The following is a 20202-nucleotide window of genomic DNA, read 5'->3' as shown; positions in this document are numbered from 1 at the left end:
GCATGGGCGCCGCCATAAGCGACCTTCAGTTTTTGTTTCCCCTTATTCCGTTCGCTTCACGTCGTCATTACCACAGCAGAACAGGTTATTGCGACTTTAGGTGCTCTGCGTCCTTTTCCCCGTCATAGACCTCTTTAGAGGCTCATAAACGCCCGCTTCGGTGGCTAGGCATCTCGGTAAAACAGGAGAAGGTCAGCTATGGCGGCTCAATCTGGCGCGTGTGCAAAGTGTGTATTGGTTTGAACGACAAGCATTCCAACACTTCCCCGATTCGGGATAACAAACCGAGGGCTACGCATGGCGCAAATGTCGTTTGATCTGATTTTGTAATTTATTATTTTCCCCTAAACGGGGACGGGCCACTCTCGGAAGTAGTGCAATACCGGACCAACCCTGGCGTCCTCGAAGCAAGCTCCTTAGAAACACCACTTGCAAAAATAAGTTTAATATCTTGGATCAATTAGATCCGTATCAGATATTAAGCTGATAAGAACAGATACTGTAGATGATCTTAGCCAAAAGGCCGAGAAGCGATACTATTTCATGCAGAAAAGTTAGCCCCACCTACAACAAGCTTCCCGCGGTAGCGAAGTACCTCATAGCTTCATATCATATTTGCCCATTTCTACAAAAGAACCAATAACAATATTCTAGACAGAAAGTTTACTACAAACAAGTTAGTTCTATCCCTAAGTTGCATTCAGTCCCAAAACGAAGCCTTGAGCTATATTCTCGATATCTGTGCGCACCGAAACGTGCAACTTCTTGTTTAAGGAAAAACCTCCCCCCTTCCCCCCAAAAAAAAAAAAATTATTTTGAGGGAGGAAAGTTTCAGGAGTACAAGCGGGAACAGAGTTTGCCGGAGATTAGCTCCCCCGCTGCCTCTGCGCAGGGCCGGGCCCCGCCCCGGCTGACAACGCGGTGGCAACTAGTCGCACTCGGCGGACCAATCAACGCATCCCTTTCATCAGCTGCCCCCCCCCCCCCCCCCCAATCATCCTGCGCGTGGGTACAACACCACCTAGACAGAAGGCCTCTTCACGCGTCATCCCAATCAGATCGATCGAGGCGTGAGATTGGGCACGAGTGCTCTGTCAGTGTTCGGCTGGGGCTCGTGTCCAAACAGCGCGGTTGAAGGTCGGACTCGGGCCGAACAGCCAAGTTAGCGCCATCCGACTCTGATGACGTTTCAGAGAGGGAGAGGAGACCATGCGGAGGCCTTCTGTCTAGGGGATGTTGGTGGGTACACTGATCTCTACTACAGGGGGCTGGATAGCGCTTACCTGCTCTCCGAGCCTGGCGCAAGTGAAGCCACCGGAAGTTCGATGCTTGTCCCGGAAGTCGGGTGTGCGCTGGGCTTCCTAGTGCATTCAGTCGATATTTTGGACCATGCTTTTTTGTGTCTTTGATTGGGTTTTAATACTCCCGTTCTGGATTAAATCCCGAGAATGAGGCGTTTGAACTTGGGACATATTCACAACTTGATCAACTAGAATTTCAAAATGTTTACATTGAATGGCTTCCCATGATACTTCTCGCGTCCGCATGCGCTCTTACTGCACAACAAGCAGGCTCTCTTGAGGGAAGAAGCAAAAATCCAGCGCCCTCGGTGCTTTTCGAACCATCACTCGGAAGGGTTACAAAGCCTGCCAAGCACTCACTTCCGGGACAAGCCGTTCACTTCCGGTTTGCTCAATGCGCCATCCAGCTCCCTCTAGTGGAGATCAGTGGGTGGGTACGGACGGGAGCGTGGTCACGTGGCGATATATAGACACATGATTGGTCCAACGAGCGCGTGGCTTCCACCGCACTGTCAACTTAGGGGGGGGGGGGGGGGGGGGGGGGGGGGGGCAGCGGTTGCGGTAAGGCGCCCGCGCGACTTTTCCGCCTCTTATCTAGCCCCAGCCTTGTACCTGCTCCACGAGTGGTAACTTTAGTGCACTACTACTCATCCCAGGCGTTCAAAGTCTATCTGAAAATGACTGATTTAGTTAAGTACGTAATTAGATTGATTAAGTACTTACTTAATAATTAAGTGCTTACCTACTTAATAATTAATTAAGTAATTTTATTAATTAAGTAATTAGGTGGAAGAGCCTGAGTAGAGTCTTCCTTCTCCTTTCGTCGCCAAATCTTCATTGGTGGAGAAGGAGCCACATGCCCCACATTGGACTACACCACTAGCGGGAAATCGTCCTTGCGGAGCGTCGGGTTTCGGGTGGGGCATATGTTTCGTATCGTTCACGAAATATAGATCCTGCACCGTAATTTGACGAGCGGGAAGCTTCTGCAACCTTCGGACATTATGTGTGCCACTTGAACGTGCGTGATCGCGTTCGTTTTTTTATGACGCAAGGACCGTTTCAAAGCGGCCGACCACAATCAGACGACCACATGACAGACGACGACGCAGCGTGCACAGGCGCTTCCGACAGACCCGGGAGGCGCACGACCGCGCGTGCGCGGGTAAACCGCCGCCTCCTGTCGTCGCGCCTTTTGCGTCTCCTACAAGAGCCAACGTTGGGAACATTCTTCCGACACGTCTACAACATGTCCATGTCACTTGGAAATTGGGATGCTCTTGACGGTGGTATTGAGAGCTGCAGTCACTGACACTTGGTGAAAACGGCAAGGACGAGCAGCAGCATGCTGCGCCGCCAGCGCGAGCTTTCTAGCTTCGACAACGTCTCGGCGGTGTCTCGAGCAGCACCTTGAGCACGAGCGCTCTGCCAAAGAATGACGGAAGGCAGGGGGAGTGTGCGCTAGAGGCCGGGCGTTTGAAAAACACGCCCTGCCGTTCTTATTTTGTCGGTGACTGTAGTCTGTGACGGCTTGAGAAACGCAGCGAGTACATTAATATGTTCACACTACTTGCATCGCCATTTGTCTCTATTCCCTCTTTCGCAACTACGATGCCCTATAGATGGCAGGGCTGTAGTTCAAAGATGGTGAAAGAGACGGGGATAGATTTTCCAGGATTGTGCGTGTGTGCGCCTGCTCGCTGATGCTGCTCAGTCTGTGTAAATTAATATATTTGACAACAAATGCGAAGCGATCGGGGCAGGAGCCTATCACAGGTGACGGAGACGTTGACGTCGTTAGGAAAACGAGTATGTTAATTTTTAAAAGATTCGGAAACCTCAGTTTCACGTTTCATTCTGAAAGTTACGGAGCATTTTATGGGCACCGTCCACGTTATTGTCTGTGAAAAAATTATTCTTAAAGGTGATGAACATATCGTTGTGTTTTCACTGCACCCGGTTACCAGTGCTATAATAAGTGAACCGCACAGGTTGTTCGTAAAGCTCCGGAAAAGAAGCGTTCACATTGATGTGGGAGGCTCGCAGGTCAGTGACTATTGTCGCGGTTTTAGTGCATTGCAACACACTATCGACCCACGCCATGGTTACCAACAGGCCATATATAACATAGCAAGGGTGCAGGCGAGCTGGTGAATGTTTTTGTTCCTTCGACCGATATGTTCATTTCTGCCCCCGTCTCAAGATTATTCAACATGGTCATAACTAACAGGCCGTTTCGCGATAGTGTGAACGTAGGCTACCGTACGGCGCGACATTGCAACCGGCATCCCGAGCTACACCTTTTCAGCGCATGACAGGAGCGTTGTCGTTGTCCACGGTATCCCATGGTAACTGAAGAACTGCCTATTAGTGCCATCAGCAGAATTGTTTTTTTGTTGTTTTTTTTTATTAAAAAATATTGCAATATACTGTATACCGTGTGCCGTTTTATTCGCAGTGTCGCGACCTGCCTCTCCCAAACTGCCCGTTGTAAGTACTCGGCAGTAAGTGCCGCGAGTATTTTTTAAGTGTAGTCTCTCTTTTGGAAGCACGTGGAGCAAACAGTCGTGTTCCTTTCCACGGCCTTTCAGCAAGTAAAACGCCAACCGATTCCCATCGTCAATCGCTCGACAGTCCGATAAACGATGAGCTTTATTCTACTTTAGAAATCGTACGGAAAGCCTTTTTCTACTTTCGTACATCTTACGGGAGAGCTTTTCACCTCTAGAGGGAGCTTTTGTCGCCACGTTGAGCACAGATTGAGCCGGCGACCCCAGGACCCGAAATCCACAGCGTATGCGATCTACAAGAAGACTCCAATTAAATTAGACATCTTCCTTCCCCCTTTGTGCAACCCTCTTACGAAGCGGAACACAACAATTCTAAAAGTGTCGCTCCAAAAATGGTTCGTAAACATCATCGGCTTCGTGTATCAAGCTGTAATTTTACCCAAAGACGTATTTAACAAGTGTTATTAACACACTAAAATTCCAATTATCTACTCCGAATGAAACTAAAATGATAATTCGAAAACTGATTTTTACCAATGCTGGAGCGGCAGCTTGTTAGAGGAGATCGAACGATGGGCCATATTTGCCCAGCTTATTCAGAGATGGCGACACCAAAGCCGGCAACCCGCGTACTGGGCACCGGGTGCCGGATTTCGCAGCTAACTTTAATTCTCTCTTTCAAACGTGTGTTTCAGTTCGTGTTTTCGATATCCGCGAAAACGCAAGCTCGTAATTAAATTCTGAGCTCGCGATTTCAGCACGACGAGCGTCACGAAAGAGATGGTGATAAAGACGATAAATGCTGCTTTAGAAATCAATTATCCTGACTAACAACGGTTTCTTATACTTTCTACATCTGCGTTCACAGTTTGGTTTGCCTCGAGAGAGGCACACCAAACTGTGAACCGCCAGCCCCGGCGCGCGGCAAGAGCCCCCAATGCCAGCGCTCACCTGCGCTTGCAGCACGCCTTTTTTGGAGGTCGATACGGCGCAGTGACGTCCGTGACGTCACTGCCCGAAACGTAAAACCAAGCAAAAATATATATATATTTTTTTAACGTTTCGTGGAGGGCTTGTCAGCCTGTTGCAGGTTGTTGTGTCCATTGTTGGGGCGGGGAGGAGGCGGCGGTCGCGGCGTGGTATTGTTGCAGTGCCATGCGCGAAAGAACAGAGGCCAGAGGCCGGATTCTCAAAGCGAACTTACGACGAAAAAAATGCGTACGACAAATTTGAGAGAAAATCCGTATTCTCGAAACGAAATTGTCATAACTTTTGCGCAGGTTACGACAAAATCCTACGACAGCTCCGAAGCTGTCTTACGCACTTTCTACGATCAAATTAACATGGCCGACAACGTCGCTCAGTTGCTCGGTCGCGACGACCCAACGGACATTTATTTTTCTACCTGCTCTTCTTGCGCGTCCCGACTTCAAGCAGCAAGAAAAAAATGAAGAAGTACTTGAAACCGACCACGACGAACATGAACGCTGGATCCACAGACACCCGGAAAAGGCAACAAAGGCGACGATCCCACCGACCAAGCGAGCTCGGCAGAATATATAGGCCTAGCAGGCACTCCGACCCGTTCCGGCGCAGCATTGCTTAGACGGTCCTTGGCCAAGACCGTCTGCCCACGACCGGCTGGCTTGCTGAATGGAATATGCCCGCGCGACCCTTGTGGACCCTCCCCGTATGAATAGTTTGATAGCTGAACTAAATTTCAGAGGTCAACCGATTCCCCTTATCATCTCGATCACCTTGTTTTCCGAGGCAGCGGTGACGAACGCTGTCGTCGAAAAGGGACTCCTCGATTGTATTACCTTGGTTTGTGTTATATAGAGCTCAAATAAACGCCGTATGGATTACCTTCGCAACACGGTATGTACACTCTGTTATTAGTATGCCATTTTTAACTGTCGAGCTGTATCAGTTTATGGGAGCTACGTGATGCCGGTCCAACCTTTCTTTGCCGAGTGTCACGTCAGTATCGAGTTGCAATCGTAGAAGATCGGTCCCGAAGCGCTTACCGAAACGCAGTCTGAATCCAGCACTTCGATCAAACGCACGCGTCCGCTCCGAGTGTGAACAGGTATTTGCGTGACTCTTGCTGACACTCTCGTAGTTCAAACGTATCTTTTTTTAACGTCGGCTCACTCCTGCATTTCCGAGGCCGCGAGAAACGCCGCGGCGGTTTGTTTCCTTCTACGTCGCTTTGCAAACGACTGGCACGGGGCTTTTACCAACGATGACAGTTGTGTTGACTTCGTAGCGATCGAGTTTGTAGCAGTCAACGAAGCGTTTAAATCGTCTTACCACTGCACGGACACAAACCCCAGACAAGCGGTGGTGGAAAGGTCGCCCGTGTTTATGAGAATCAGCTTGAACACTACACATTTACACACAGACAGGACAGGACATACACAGGGCTGTCTATCAACGAGTGGTTAGCCTGTGTTTGTTATTAAAAATCCACGTGCTCCGAACTATGCCTAGCTCTCTAATTGGTTGTTCGTTTTGCCGAAGACGCCGTTGCCATAACAACAGCACCGGAAGTCATCGTTTCTCCGTAAGAGGTCGTAACTTTCCTCCTCTCACTTAAGAACGCGTTTGTGAATACCGTTCTCGCCTCATCTTACGATGATCGTAACTTTACGAACTTCGTAGCTAAGTTGTCGTAGGTAAGAGGTTTTTTATGAATCTGGCCTCAGATTCACGAAACGATCTTACGCCAAAAATGTACGTCGACAACAGCTCCGGAGCCGTTTTTCTACGATCAAATCAACATGACTGACAACGTCGCTCAGTTACTTGGTCGGGACGACCAACGGACGCTTATTTTTCTACGTGTTCTTCTCGCGGGTCCCGATTTCAAGTAGCAAGAAAGAAGAAGGAAGTACTCGAAACCGGCCACGACGAACACGAACGCTGGATCTACAAACACCCGGGAAAAGCTACAACGGCAGCGATGACACCGACCGAGTGAGCTCGGCAGAATTTAGGCCTAGCAGGCACTCGGACTCGGCGCAGCGTTGCTCCGATCAGCGCCTGCGCTGCTCCGACGGTCCTTGGCCAAGACCATCTGCCCGTGACCGGCTGACTTGCTGAATGAAATACGCGCCCGCGCGACCCTTATGGACCCTTCCCGTATGAATAGTATAATCGCTGACCTCAATGGACCTTTTCCGAGAAGCGTTCTGCGCACGCGCGAGCGCCCGATGCCAAGCGGCGGAAGTCGGAACGAAACATAGAGGAAATTCGGAAGGAGGCTGTATATTGCCGCGCGCCAGGTAGGCAGCGCGGCCGTAGCCTAACGGTTATCGCGCTTGCCTCCCACGCGAAGGGCCAGGGTTCGATTCCTGGCCGCGGCTATGCATTTTTGTTAACACTGTAATGTGATGTTCTGGTGAAATCGAGAACCGTCTAGCTGATTCGAGGTCAGAATTTTCTACGCGTCGAACCTTCTACGTCGAATGCTCCAGAAGCCAACGTGTGTACAAAAGCGGCTCCGCAGGCAAGCCGGAGTCAGTTTCGCTCCAGCGTTCGACTGTGCTGCTAACGCCGACTTCGACGCCCGCGACGCTCTGTTTTATCTTTGTTCTCCCTTATTTTTTTGGCACAAGTTCGCCACATTAAACGTTTATTTCTTCCAGTTTATTTCCTTTTATTTTGGTCACCACCCGTGACATTTTGGTGGAGGTGCTGGGTAGCGCATGCCCGTGCAGCGTTCCCCTCCCAGGGCCCGCAGTGCAAGCCCGATTCCGAGCCCGGTGAGAACACCACTCGACGCGGAACCTGAAACTCGGACCAGTCGCCGCACCCAAGGTCTGCACCCGGAATACGGACTTCTGCCACCCAGGACCAAGCAGCCGACGAAGCCGACGATGGACGGCCAGCAGTCACAGACCCCGGCCGCTCCTGCCTTCATCTACCTGCCAGTCGCACCCCGGACTCCGACGCCATTCCACGGGGACGCCCACGAAGACGTCGAGGACTGGCTTCAACAGTACGAGCGGGTGGCCCAGCACAACCGATGGACGGACGACCAGCGCCTGCAGAACCTTTACTTCGCGCTCGAAGGAACGGCCAGGCACTGGTTCGAGAATCGGGAGACATCATTGATCTCGTGGACCGCCTGCAAGAATGAGTTGAGGCGAACTTTCACAAACCAGTATCGACGGGAGAGGGCCGAGGACCTTCTTCGAATGAGAACCCAGGGCGCAAACGAGACCATCACCAGTTTCGTCGAGGATGTCCTGCGCCTGGTCACTCGCGCCGACCCTCAAGCCACCGACGAAAAGAAGTTGCGGATCCTGATGCGAGGCGTACGAGATGACATTTTCGGAGGCCTCGTCCGCAACCCGCCGACCACCGTCGAAACGTTTGTAGCAGAGGCGACCAACATTGAACGGGCCCTGCAAGCACGAGCCGCTCACTTCCACCGAGCTCCTGCCGTCGCTGCACCCACGCCGTCAAGCTGCGCCCTCAGCACCAATATTCCGGGGATCCGAGAAATAGTCCGGGACATCGTCCGTGAAGAACTGAAGAAGCTGATACCTGCCGCCGAACACCCAGCTTCACTCTCGATCGCCGAGATTGTTCGAGAAGAGGTCCAGCAAGCGCTCCAGCCAGACGTTCTCGCCGACGCCGCACCGAAACCACCAGCTGTGACCTATGCCGCCGTTGTTCGTCGTCCACAGCCTCCTATTGCTCGGCAGTACCCAGCTGCACCCCAACGAGAAGTCTCTTCGCCGCAGTACGCGCCGCGCCAAGAGCAGCGTGGACTTCGAAAGACCGACGTGTGGCGCACGGATGACGGACGCCCGGTGTGCTTCCACTGCGGGGAGGCTGACCACGTTTACCGGAGGTGCCCCTACCGCCAGCTCGGCCTGCGAGGATTCGCTCCAAACGACCGTCGACCTCGTTTTGGAGAACGACCAAGGGACATCGAAGAATACCTCCGTCGCCCTCCGTCACCAGCGCCCACCGCACCACGAGGTTCCCGTTCTCCATCCCCCCGACGTTCCGCGTCGCCTTTCCGTCGGTCGCGCCGTGACAGCCTGTCCCCCCTATCCCCTCGGGAAAACTAAGTGCGGCAACGCCTGGAGGTGCCGTTGCCGAAGACGACCCGAGTAAAGAGCCTCCAAGAACGCCGGAGCGCTCCCACTCTCCCGACGTCACACATCGCTACGACGCCCCTGCAACGGTGTCCAGCAACCTACACTCTCAAGGAAAAAGGGTGTCAAAAGGTGTATCGTTACACCCTTTGTCCCATATAATACACCCCAAAACTTCAATTCGACGTACAGCGCCCTACAGTCGAACAGACGGCCCCACATTTTACGAGGGGCTTGGTAGACGTGTGGTACAACATTTTAAATAGCAAAAGTACGTATCAAAGACCACATAAAGAAAACACTGAGTTTTTACTGTAGGGCCAAGAAAACCCCGACTATTTTTCTTGCTGTCAGTAAAACATACATTAGCTATTTTAATAAGTTGTACCACACGGCTAACAAGCCCCTCGCAAAATTTCGGGCCGTCTGTTTGACTGTAGGGCGCTGTACGTCGAATTGAAGTTTTGGGGTGTATTATATGGGACAAAGGGTGTAAGAATACACCTTTTGACACCCTTTTTTCTTGAGAGTGTAAACGTCGTCATCGACGGCCACGACGTATCGGCACTCGTGGACACCGGAGCAGACTACTCAGTCCTGAGTGGGAGGCTCTCCCGCCGCCTTCGAAAAGTCATGACGCCGTGGGAAGGACCCCAAATACGAACCGCCGGAGGACATCTCATCACACCAGTCGGGAGATGCACTGCTCGCGTCGAGATCCACGGTGAAACGTGCCCTGTCAAGTTCGTCGTTCTGCAAGACTGTTCGAGGGACGTTATCCTCGGAATGGACTTTCTCTGCGAGTATGGCGCCGTCATCGACCTCGGAACAAACCGGCTGACGCTACGAAAACCTGCTCCACCAGCGGAGGAACCCCAAGCGACGTCACCCACGGTCCGAGTCCTCGCAAACCACGTAAACCTACCACCGCGGTCGAGTGTTTTCGTACTTGTCGGGATCGATGAAGCTTCCTCTGGCGAAGTTCTTCTCGAGGGAAGCCTCCAATTGCTCCTGGGAAGAGGCATAGGCGTCGCAAGGGGAGTAGCTGAACTTCCGGATGGGCGGACTGTGGCCCTCGTGACGAACTTCCGAAACGAAACGCAACACCTCACGAAAGATGCAGCCGTGGGCCACGTCGAGAAACTCCGGAACCCCGCCGAAATCACCGCGATTACTGACGAATCCTCGCCGCCCCAGCAAGACAGTACGTCGCCAGCGCAGCTCGACATTGACCCTAAGCTTCCGGACCCTAAACGGCGTCAGCTGGTTAACCTCCTCGCCGAATACCGCGACTGCTTTGCGACGTCGTCGAAGGTGCGCCAGACCGCGGTTGCCAAGCACCGCATCGTTACCGAGGACGACGCGCGCCCAGTGCATCGATCGCCGTACAGAGTCTCCGCTAAGGAAAGGGAGGTGATCCATCAGCAAGTTCAAGAGATGCTGAATGACGACATCATCCAAGCTTCAAGCAGTCCATGGGCCTCTCCAGTCGTGCTGGTTAAGAAGAAGGACGGAACGCTTAGGTTCTGCGTGGACTACCGGCAGCTGAACGCGGTGACGAAGAAAGACGTCTACCCACTTCCCCGCATCGACGACACGTTAGACCGGCTGCGCCACTCTCGATACTTCTCATCGATGGACCTGAAGAGCGGCTACTGGCAGATCGAAGTGGACGAACGGGACCGAGAGAAGACAGCTTTCGTCACGCCGGATGGGCTATACGAGTTCAAGGTGATGCCCTTCGGACTATGCACGGCGCCAGCAACTTTCCAGCGTGTCATGGACACCGTACTGGCAGGACTGAAGTGGCAGAGTTGTCTCGTCTACCTTGACGACGTCGTAGTATTTTCAGCTGACTTCGACGAGCACTTGAGACGACTCCGAGCTGTTCTTCAAGCCATTCAGACCGCCGGACTCACACTCAAGCCGTCAAAGTGCCGGTTCGCCTATGACGAACTGAAGTTCCTTGGCCACGTGGTTAGTAACGAAGGCGTCCGCCCAGACCCCGAGAAGACTCGCGCCGTTGCGGCATTTCCAGCGCCGACAGATAAGAAGGCCGTGCGAAGATTCCTTGGACTTTGTGCCTATTATCGACACTTCGTTCGGGATTTCGCTAAGATTTCCGCACCACTTACGCATCTCACGAAGGACGCCGAGAAGTTCGAATGGGCCGAGGAGCAACAGCAGGCATTCGACGAACTGAAACGACGACTCCAGACTCCTCCTGTGCTTGGACATTTCGACCAGGATGCGGAAACGGAAATTCACACGGACGCAAGTAACGCGGGACTGGGCGCAGTACTAGTCCAAGTGCAAGAAGGCATCGAGCGAGTCATCGCCTACGCAAGTCGGACATTGTCCAAGGCGGAAAAAAATTACTCCACGACTGAGAAAGAATGCCTTGCGGTCGTCTGGGCAATAACGAAGTTTCGTCCGTACTTGTACGGGAGCCCGTTCCGTGTAGTCACGGACCACCACTCGCTCTGCTGGCTTGCGAACCTGAAGGACCCGTCAGGACGCCTCGCTCGATGGAGTCTTCGACTACAAGAGTTCAACATGACAGTGGTCTATAAGTCAGGCCGCAAGCACAGCGACGCCGACTGCCTGTCCAGAGCCCCCGTCGAAACCCCTTCCGGCAGCAGCGACGACAATGACGACGAATGCTTCCTAGGAGCAGTGAACACCGACGATATGGCACGACGTCAACGGGACGATCCTGAGCTGCGCGCATTAATCGAGCACCTGGAAGGGGGCAGGAGTACCGTGCCACGTGTCTTCTCACGAGTACTGCCGACCTTCGCCATCCGACAAGGTGTACTCTACAAAGAGAACTTCGGCGACAACAACACACCGTGGTTGCTGGTAATCCCGAGTGACCTTCGAGAGGAGATCTTCCAAGCCTGCCACGACGACCCGACATCCGGACACCTTGGTTACAGCCGGACACTGGCCCGTATTCGTGAAAAGTATTACTGGCCGAAGCTCCCCAAGACCGTCCACCTATACACACGATCATGCCACGAGTGCCAGCGACGCAAGAAACCGCCGACGAGGCCGGCCGGACTTCTGCAGCCCATTTCTCCTCCAACTACACCCTTCCAGCAGATCGGAATGGATCTACTTGGTCCTTTTCCGCCTTCGACGTCGGGGAACCGCTGGATCATCGTCGCCACAGATTATCTCACGCGGTACGCCGAAACGAAAGCTCTTCCTTCAGGGACTGCTGTGGAAGTCGCCAAGTTTTTCATCGAGTCCATCGTCCTCCGGCACGGCGCACCCGAAGTTCTGATTACAGATCGCGGATCTTCGTTCATGGCCCAGCTGACGCAAGAGATCCTTCGTCTCAGTGGCACCGGCCATCGTCGAACCACTGCATACCACCCGCAGACCAACGGGCTGACCGAGCGACTCAACAAGACAATCGCCGATATGATCTCTATGTACGTCGACGTAGAGCACAAGACGTGGGACGAGGTGTTGCCCTACGTCACGTTTGCCTACAATACGGCGGTTCAGGAGACCACTGGATTCACCCCTTTCCAGCTGGTACATGGTCGGAAAGTAACGACCATGCTGGACGCAATGCTGCCCCATGAGCCATCTGACAATGAGAGCGACGACGCCCAGGCGGTTGCTCAACGTGCCGAAGAAGTCCGCCAGCTCGCCCGACTCATGATTCAAGACCAGCATCGCGTCGACGCGGGCCGCTACAACCTTCGTCGCAGGGACGTTCACTTCCAGCCCGGAGACAGGGTGTGGGTTTGGACGCCCATCCGTCGCCGCGGCCTCAGTGAGAAACTGCTGAAACGGTACTTTGGACCATACAAGGTACTTCGTCGCCTCGGCGAGCTGAACTACGAGGTGATGCCCGACGGAACAAGAACATCATCACGCCGCCCACCACGACCTGAAGTCGTCCACGTCGTGCGCCTGAAGCCGTACTACGCTCGATAGGACTGTGAATCTTATGTGTTTCAAGTGACTCTTTAGTTTACCGTTCTTTTTATGTGCTTTGTTTTGTTTTGAAATGCATCGGGGCGATGCACTTTTTAAGGGGGGAGTAATGCCGCGCTGCCTACCTGGCGCGCGGCAATATCAGCGAGTAGAACACGTAACTGCAGCATATATATAATGGTGTTACACAAAAAAAAGAACGTCGACGGAAAGGAAAACACGACGCTTGGGTGGACGCCACGGATGCCCCTCTTTCAAGTCGCGTGGGGCAGGCGCCGCTGCTCAGAGTGCGAAGAAACTGGTAGCGTAGCTCCCATTATCGATTGGTAGCGCAGGTAGGTCACTTCCTCCATTTTTAGTTCGTGCAGCCACCGCCTGGTGCCGTCGGTATGTGGAAAAGGTCCATTTTAGATTAAGAGGTCAATCTCTTCCTTTTGTCATCTTGTTTTCCGAGGCAGCGGTGACGAACGCTGTCATCGAAAAGGGGCTCTCATCGATTCTATATCCTTGTTTTGTGTGATATGGAGCTTAAATAAACACCGCATGGATTACCTTCGCAACACGGTATGTACAATCAGCACGAAATGAAACCCGAACGCCGGAACGCGTGGCCATCGATACAGGCTGCTCCACTTGGAGGGCCCCTGAGAACTAATGAAAATGCACCTGGGTGCGAGGGTGCGGGTCCTACTAAGATATCCTCAACCCTCGCGCTGGGCGTCTACGACTTTCGCGTTTCGCCGGTGGCGCGCTGTAGCCGCCGTCACTCGGGGTGCTCTTCAGTCGCCGCACTGTCGCCCGGTCGACAGCTATAGCCAGGTTAGGCGGCCGCCTAAGCTGGCTATAGCTGTTTGCGATAGGCCCTGCTCAGACAGGGTAATGAATTTATTCCACTCCGGAATTGATACGCCTGGCATATCGGTGGTTACCGAAGAGAACCTCAGCAAGCAATTTCTCGATTTCTTTAAGAATCGACTGATAACTTCGCACGAAAAAATGCGCATTGCTCATAAAACCGAGGCATCCGCATCGGTCTGTTACAGCATTTTTTTTTTCATAAAGAATATGGGTGTGCGAATAAACGAAATTTATTTCGCGTTTATGATGTTTCACTATTTCTCAGAAACCGCGCGTGGCACGTTGTTTCCGGTGACACGTCATCGAGCACTACGGGTCTTCTGTGCACGAAATGTTTTAACTTTAATTTCGCCCTTGCGATTCACAAAGTGATAATGAATGACAGCGCTGAAGAGATATCGCTGGGAATCCGATACACAAAGCGAGTGACAGTGGCGCTTACAGCGCGCCACCGGCGAAGCGCGGAACTCCCAGACGCGCCGCGCGATGGTCGAGCTCATCTTAGTAGGGCCCGCACTCTCGAACCCCGGTGCATTTCCATTAGTTCTCAGGGGCCCTCCAGGTGGAGCAGCCTGTATTAGCGGCCACTAGGGAGGCTCTAGTGAGGGTGGGCGCAACTCAAAACCTGGAGAGCGTTTGCAATATAATGGCGGCGACTGAGGGAGAGGATTCGAGAAAGGATATGCGCCAGTGTTGCCTGCACGAGAGCAGGCGCCCGCTCTGTTGCAACTCTGTTGCTCCATGCGCCTTTCCTCCTCTCGCCTCCCATTGCAAGCAACGAGCGCCTTGGCGCAGCCTCTCTCGCTTCCTTCTCGCTCCGAGAATTGCAAACGTCGAGCGGAGAAAGCAAAGTTGCCAGACAAGCAGCAACGTCCAAGATGGCGGAATTTACCATTTTTCGCGTTAAAAAAATACTTAACCTATCGCAACAAAACTGGTGGCTATGGAAAAGTAATCATTTATACCTTGTGTAAATTATTCAAGCACCTTAATGGGCTTTTATGACCCGAGTTAGGAAAGAAAACGACCCTTTGCCCCATAGACTCCCAGCAAAATTTAGCAATTAAATGGCGTCCATGTCCCGTGATCGCCGATCTAGCAGTTGCACCCACCCTCACTTGAGCCTCCCTAGCGGCCACGCGTTCCGGCGTTCGGGTTTCATTTCGTGCTGATTGTACACTTTGTTACTAGCATGCCATTTTTATTCTGACGACTATACGTCGCTGTCGAGCTATAACAGTTCGTGGGAGCTACCCAATGCCGGTTTCACCTTTCTTTGCCGAGTGTCACGTCAGTATCGAGTGGTAATCGTAAAAGTCTAAAAGACCGGTCCCGAAGCACTTCGATCAAACGCGCGCATCCGCTCTGAGTGTGCACAGGATTTACGTGGCTCTTGCTGACACCCGTTGCTCTCGTAGTTGAAACGTATCTTTTGTAGCGTAAGCTACACTGGCCGAGGTTGAGCAGTTTCGCGTGGCTCCCGAAGAACCGTGATGCGCAGGTGCGAGGAGCAGTGACGTCACACGGCGCACAGCTGGCGCGCCGGAGCCGCCGACGCCGCGCGCTCCGCCGCCGCCGCGCGCGCCTGGCCGGTCTGCGCATTCCAGAGGAGTGACGGCATAGCCGCGGCAGATGCACTGGCGCCGCCGCGTGCCCAGCTGAGCGCCTCCGTTGCGCAGTAGCCAAGTCTGACGCTGCGCCGGAGCCGCTTGATAGCGCCTCTCATTTTGTGCGCATAAGCTCACGCTACGTATATCCTGGCATAGCCGAGCTAAGCCACCGCAATTTTTTTTAACGTCGGCTCGCTCCTGCATCTCCGAGGCCGCAAAAAACGCCGCGGCGATTTGTTTCCATCTACGTCGCTTTGCAAACGGCATGCACGGGCCGTTTTTTACCAACTATGGCTGCATTTACATGGATGCGACCGTAGCGCATCGAGTCGAGATTTCACGATTTTGATTGGTAGCAGTTGGGTAGAAGAGGAAGAAGTAGGAAGACAGGCTGCGTGTCATTGGTCCCTCCTCGATTCGATGCGCTACAATCGCATTCGTGTAAACGTAGCCAAGGACAGTTTGTTGACTTCGGAGGAACGAGCTGGGAGGCATACTCCGGAGGAGTACGCGAAGTAAAGAGGTGAAGATGTCGAGGTAACAAAATCGGTACAAATTGCTCTATTCTGACGAAAACCGGACATGACGTCACAGACGTCAAACTACTACTCTGCCTCCTCGCCTTGGCCCGTATCAAGGAGGTTAGAAGTACTAGGAGGGGGCACGTTGCAATATTGGTGAAGCCTAGTCATAAAACGTTTAAACGATTTTGTGCCCAGCGTGACCGCAGATCTGCCTGGTGATTGGTGCGCGTGACATGTCACGTGTGAGATGGATGGTTGATTGTAGAAGGAGCCCTTCCAGACTTGCGCGCGCTCCGTCCGGTAGGTTTTATCAGATCGAAGGCTAGAATGTGGTGTATTCTAGTACCCCATAGCAAGACCAATGCTAGCTACGGTCACGTGATGTGGTCACGTTGGCATGGTAAGTGAGGAGAGTAAAGAGGAAAATGAGAAAGAGGCGAGGCGTCGAGGGAGCATGGCTTGTGGAGGCTACGCGGCCGACGTCATGCCCTCTCCTACCCTTCTATTCTCCATGGCCCGTATCGACCTCCGAAAAAGGCGTCCCTGAGCTTGCCGACATGAGTGGCGCCATCTCTGAATAAGCTGGGCAAACGTGGCCGTCGTTCGACGTCCTTCCGACAGCTGCCGCTTCACTGTTGGGAAAACAAATTATTTTTAATTATTATTTTAGTTCTACGTACCATTTTGTGTAATTTCTTTTTTTTAGGGGACACGCTGTAAATGATTTGTATTCTTATGCCTGCTTTAGGCTATGTATGGTTTAAGTTGCTTTATCCTGCGTGTAACAGTTTTACTTTACACTTGAGCGTAATGATTGTCTCAAAATATCCAGCCCATAATCACTCTGTGTTAAAAGGTAATTTATGCACCACAATACAGCATGCGTGTCTTAGCAGCTTCATTCGATTTATATCCTCCTAACTTATAACTGTCCTAAGTTGCAGGTTAAAGGCGGACCAGCAGAAATATTCTTCCGCCTGGCGGAAATTCCTCCTCGCCCTCTTTCTTTCGTGTATTGTAGCACGGCGAGGCGAGGGGAAAGGTCCCCCTTTGCGCCGGCTTCTTCTGAGAGGATAAGCCGAGGAAATCTCCATGCTGAGTGACGGGCGATGGGTGCGGCAGCAGCGACCTCGTGACTTACAGGTAGCTTCAGCTCCTATCGCGTAAACTGCCCCATTTTTCGGCGCTCACCAAGCCTAGCCCCTCGGGTGTAGGTTTTTGCGGAGCTGCGAGGCTGCGCCCGCGCACTAACCGAATTTCAGCTGTCGAAGGTCTTTGGTTTTGCCCGTGGCAAAAGAAACACATATTTGAGAGCTGCGATGCATCCCCGCACCCATTGAAGGAACGTTTCATAGATATTCTCGGTTGATCAAGGAGCTCAAAAGACATGCGCGAGAAGTGGTGACTTGAATATGTAAGGATGACTTACATCTTTACAAAACATTCCATCTTAAAAAAAACGGCTTATCGCGCTCAAAACTGCCTCAAATTAAGATTGATGGAAAAGAAAGCGATGTACCAGGCGCGGGCATCTTTTAGAAGGTCTTTGTTTTCTAGCAACGAGCACAAATATTATGTGCGTAACTTACACAATACGATGGCCAACGAATGTACGTGACATTTATATTTACGCATCCCAGCAACCACATGAGGTGAGAAGACAGCAATGGTGTGTGTCGATACTAAAAAGTTTTAGTGGATCGTCTTTAGCTCTTGGATAACCGCACCCTACGACAATATATAAGCTATAACCTTTCTGTGAGCATTCTTGATCGAGTGCAGCTATCGAAGCGTCTGGTGTTATAGTTCAACGTTGCTTAAATCGGTGCTATAGCACGTGCTGCCACTTTAAAGTATTATTGAGGCATTAAAAATAAAAAATAAATAAATCAAATGTAGCCGATCTTTTTTAACATGATACGCGTTTGTAATTTGTCTTTGCAAACACATTTTAGGTATACTGCCACACAGCACGGACAAACTATTGCCGGTCTTTCTAATTTTGTTTTTTAGAAATAAATTATGTTTAGAAAACTGTCAATGCAACTATCCAACCTAAGTGGCAGAGCTCAGTGCTAGACAATACATGTTGCTGGGCAGAAATAGTAAATAGCGCCGATGTCGCGTTCGGGCTAAAAGTGCCACGTAATGCACGCGTACCGCTATAAGTGCGTCCGTACATTTCATCGAACGCCATTTCATCGAACGCCGTTTCATCAAAGCCGTTTCATCGGAGCCGTTTCGTCGAACACCGTTTCATCGAACGCCGTTTCCTCGAACGCCGTTTCAAAGAAGCCGTTTCCTCGAACGCCTTTTCATCGAACAACGTTACAGTGTGTAATATTTAGGAATTTACTTTAATTTTTATACACAACTTCATCTAATTCTCTCCTTTTTTTTTTCTTTTGTTTCTGTTTTTATATTACTGGGTGCAGTGACGAGATAAGTTCCATCGTGAACATTTCCTGCTTCGAGAAGAAGCCTCCATGAAACAATGACCCCTCTCCATGTCACATAAAACAATTAAAAATTAGGCAAAAACAGAAAGCACGGACACTTAAAAGTGTTCTAAGTGTCTGTCCTATATTTGCAGCGTCGTGGTTTCAGTCATATATGTATATGAGTAAAGATTTTCAGTAAGTCGCATACCCAATTGTTTTTATTTCTTTTTATGCCAATTGCTTTTATCTTTAGTAATTTGACACCACCTTCAAAACAATTTCACAAGTGACTACCTTAGTCTTAACAAATGCAAGGTGAAACATCTATAAAGCACTGTTATGCCCCAAAACTCGGTACAGAGCCATAACAGAGAAATTCGATGAAACGGCCCTTAGCGATTCGATGAAACGGCGTTCGATGAAATGTCCGTTCATTCGATAAAACGACTTTCTATAAAATGGCGAAAAAGTGAGGTTCAGGCTTGGTCGGAGATAGCTACGGTTACACTCGTACGCTTTTTCAGTTCTATCTCGCATATATAAGCTTCTTGCTCAAATAAACATTGGCATCTGACTTTTCGTTCATCTTGGCCTTTAGCGCGACTGTTAACAAGTTCTAAAACAGTCAAAGAAAAAGTGATTTAATTAGCTCAGGATTATAGGTTGAGCGAAATATTTACAAAGTTCGAGGTTCCCTGAGTCGTCTTTTGTATTCAATCCGCCCCTCCCCCCCCCCCCCCCCCCCCCTCACCACCACTTCCTTCCTCTAAATAAACAACGTAGATTATTTTATGAACCACCAGTAATGGAGCGTACTCGCAAAACGTCTATTTGGCGTAAGAAAACGTAAGAAAGGCCTTGTTTAAATGTTCGAGCAATGAACTGGTCTTCTTACTGTGCGTGACACAGCTAGCACGAACACAATTTTGACATTTTTACGCAAGGGCCATGCAGAATTTAGTGTAGAACAAATTGATGCCTCGCAAGTTGGTGCCCAACGGAAGCACTCTTTTTACCGAATTGCTTGTTTAAAAATGACAAATTTTCAACCATAAAAATAAAACAAAATAACACCACTTCTTTGGGGGCCACTAAATTTACTGATTCACTCCGTTAGCATTGATTGTGCAGCGGTATGCGTACATTACGCGACACTGTTAGCGCAAACACGACATCGGCGCTTTTTGATATTTTCCCCAGCAATGTATCGACTCGCACTAAACTCTACCGCTTAGCTGGGATACTCGCATTAACAGTTTCCTAAACATCATTCAGTTCTAACAAGAAAAAAAAAGTGGGAAACACCGGCGATTGTTTATTTGTGCTAACTGCGTGGCGTAGGGCACCTAAAAGTTTTTTACAATGCTAAATACAATTCAGTGTCACGTTAAAAAAAATTGTCTGCTTTTGCTTTAGTTTCTTTGAGACACACAAATACTTCGAAGTGGCGGCCCGTGCTATGGTACCGATACAAGCAACGTTGAACCATAACACGACACGTTGGACTCGCCAAAAAGGGTTTTAATATTGTCTTTTCCGCTCCATAGCCGCACTCGATAAAGAATGTAAAGAGCGAATCTAGCTTACATTTCGTTCTGGGGTACGGACCGTACGGTTATCTAAGTGGCTAAAAGTGACCCACTAAAACTTTCTAAAATTGACATCCACCCTTGATGCCCTCTCACCTCAGGTGGTTGTTGGGAATGTGTAAATATGAATTTCATACATTTTGCTGGCCATCATGTTCCGCGAGTTAGGCACACAGCAGGGCATTTTAGTAAATCGTTTTCAAAGGCCCGCTGCCACTTCAGGCGCGTGCTTCAGAGAATGCATCGAAGTGGCAGCGCGAGCTTCCGCTAAATATATGTGGCCTGAAAACATAGTCTGCTA

At 51.0% G+C, this 20202-nt stretch overlaps 1 non-coding gene across 1 annotated transcript; it reads right to left on the bottom strand.

The window, feature by feature from the left end:
* Nucleotides 1–349: 349 nt before the first annotated feature.
* LOC115324894 lies at nt 350–535 on the bottom strand. Its single transcript, XR_003919392.2, has one exon. It is a non-coding gene; the product is annotated as a U2 spliceosomal RNA (small nuclear RNA).
* Between the last annotated feature and the right edge of the window lie 19667 nt (nt 536–20202).

This window comes from Ixodes scapularis, unplaced genomic scaffold (genome assembly GCF_016920785.2).
Source record: "Ixodes scapularis isolate PalLabHiFi unplaced genomic scaffold, ASM1692078v2 PGA_scaffold11__112_contigs__length_91849675, whole genome shotgun sequence".
NCBI lineage: Eukaryota > Metazoa > Arthropoda > Arachnida > Ixodida > Ixodidae > Ixodes > Ixodes scapularis.
The sequence above is the reverse complement of the archived record's forward strand: the minus strand, read 5'-3'. Positions and strand labels throughout refer to the sequence as shown.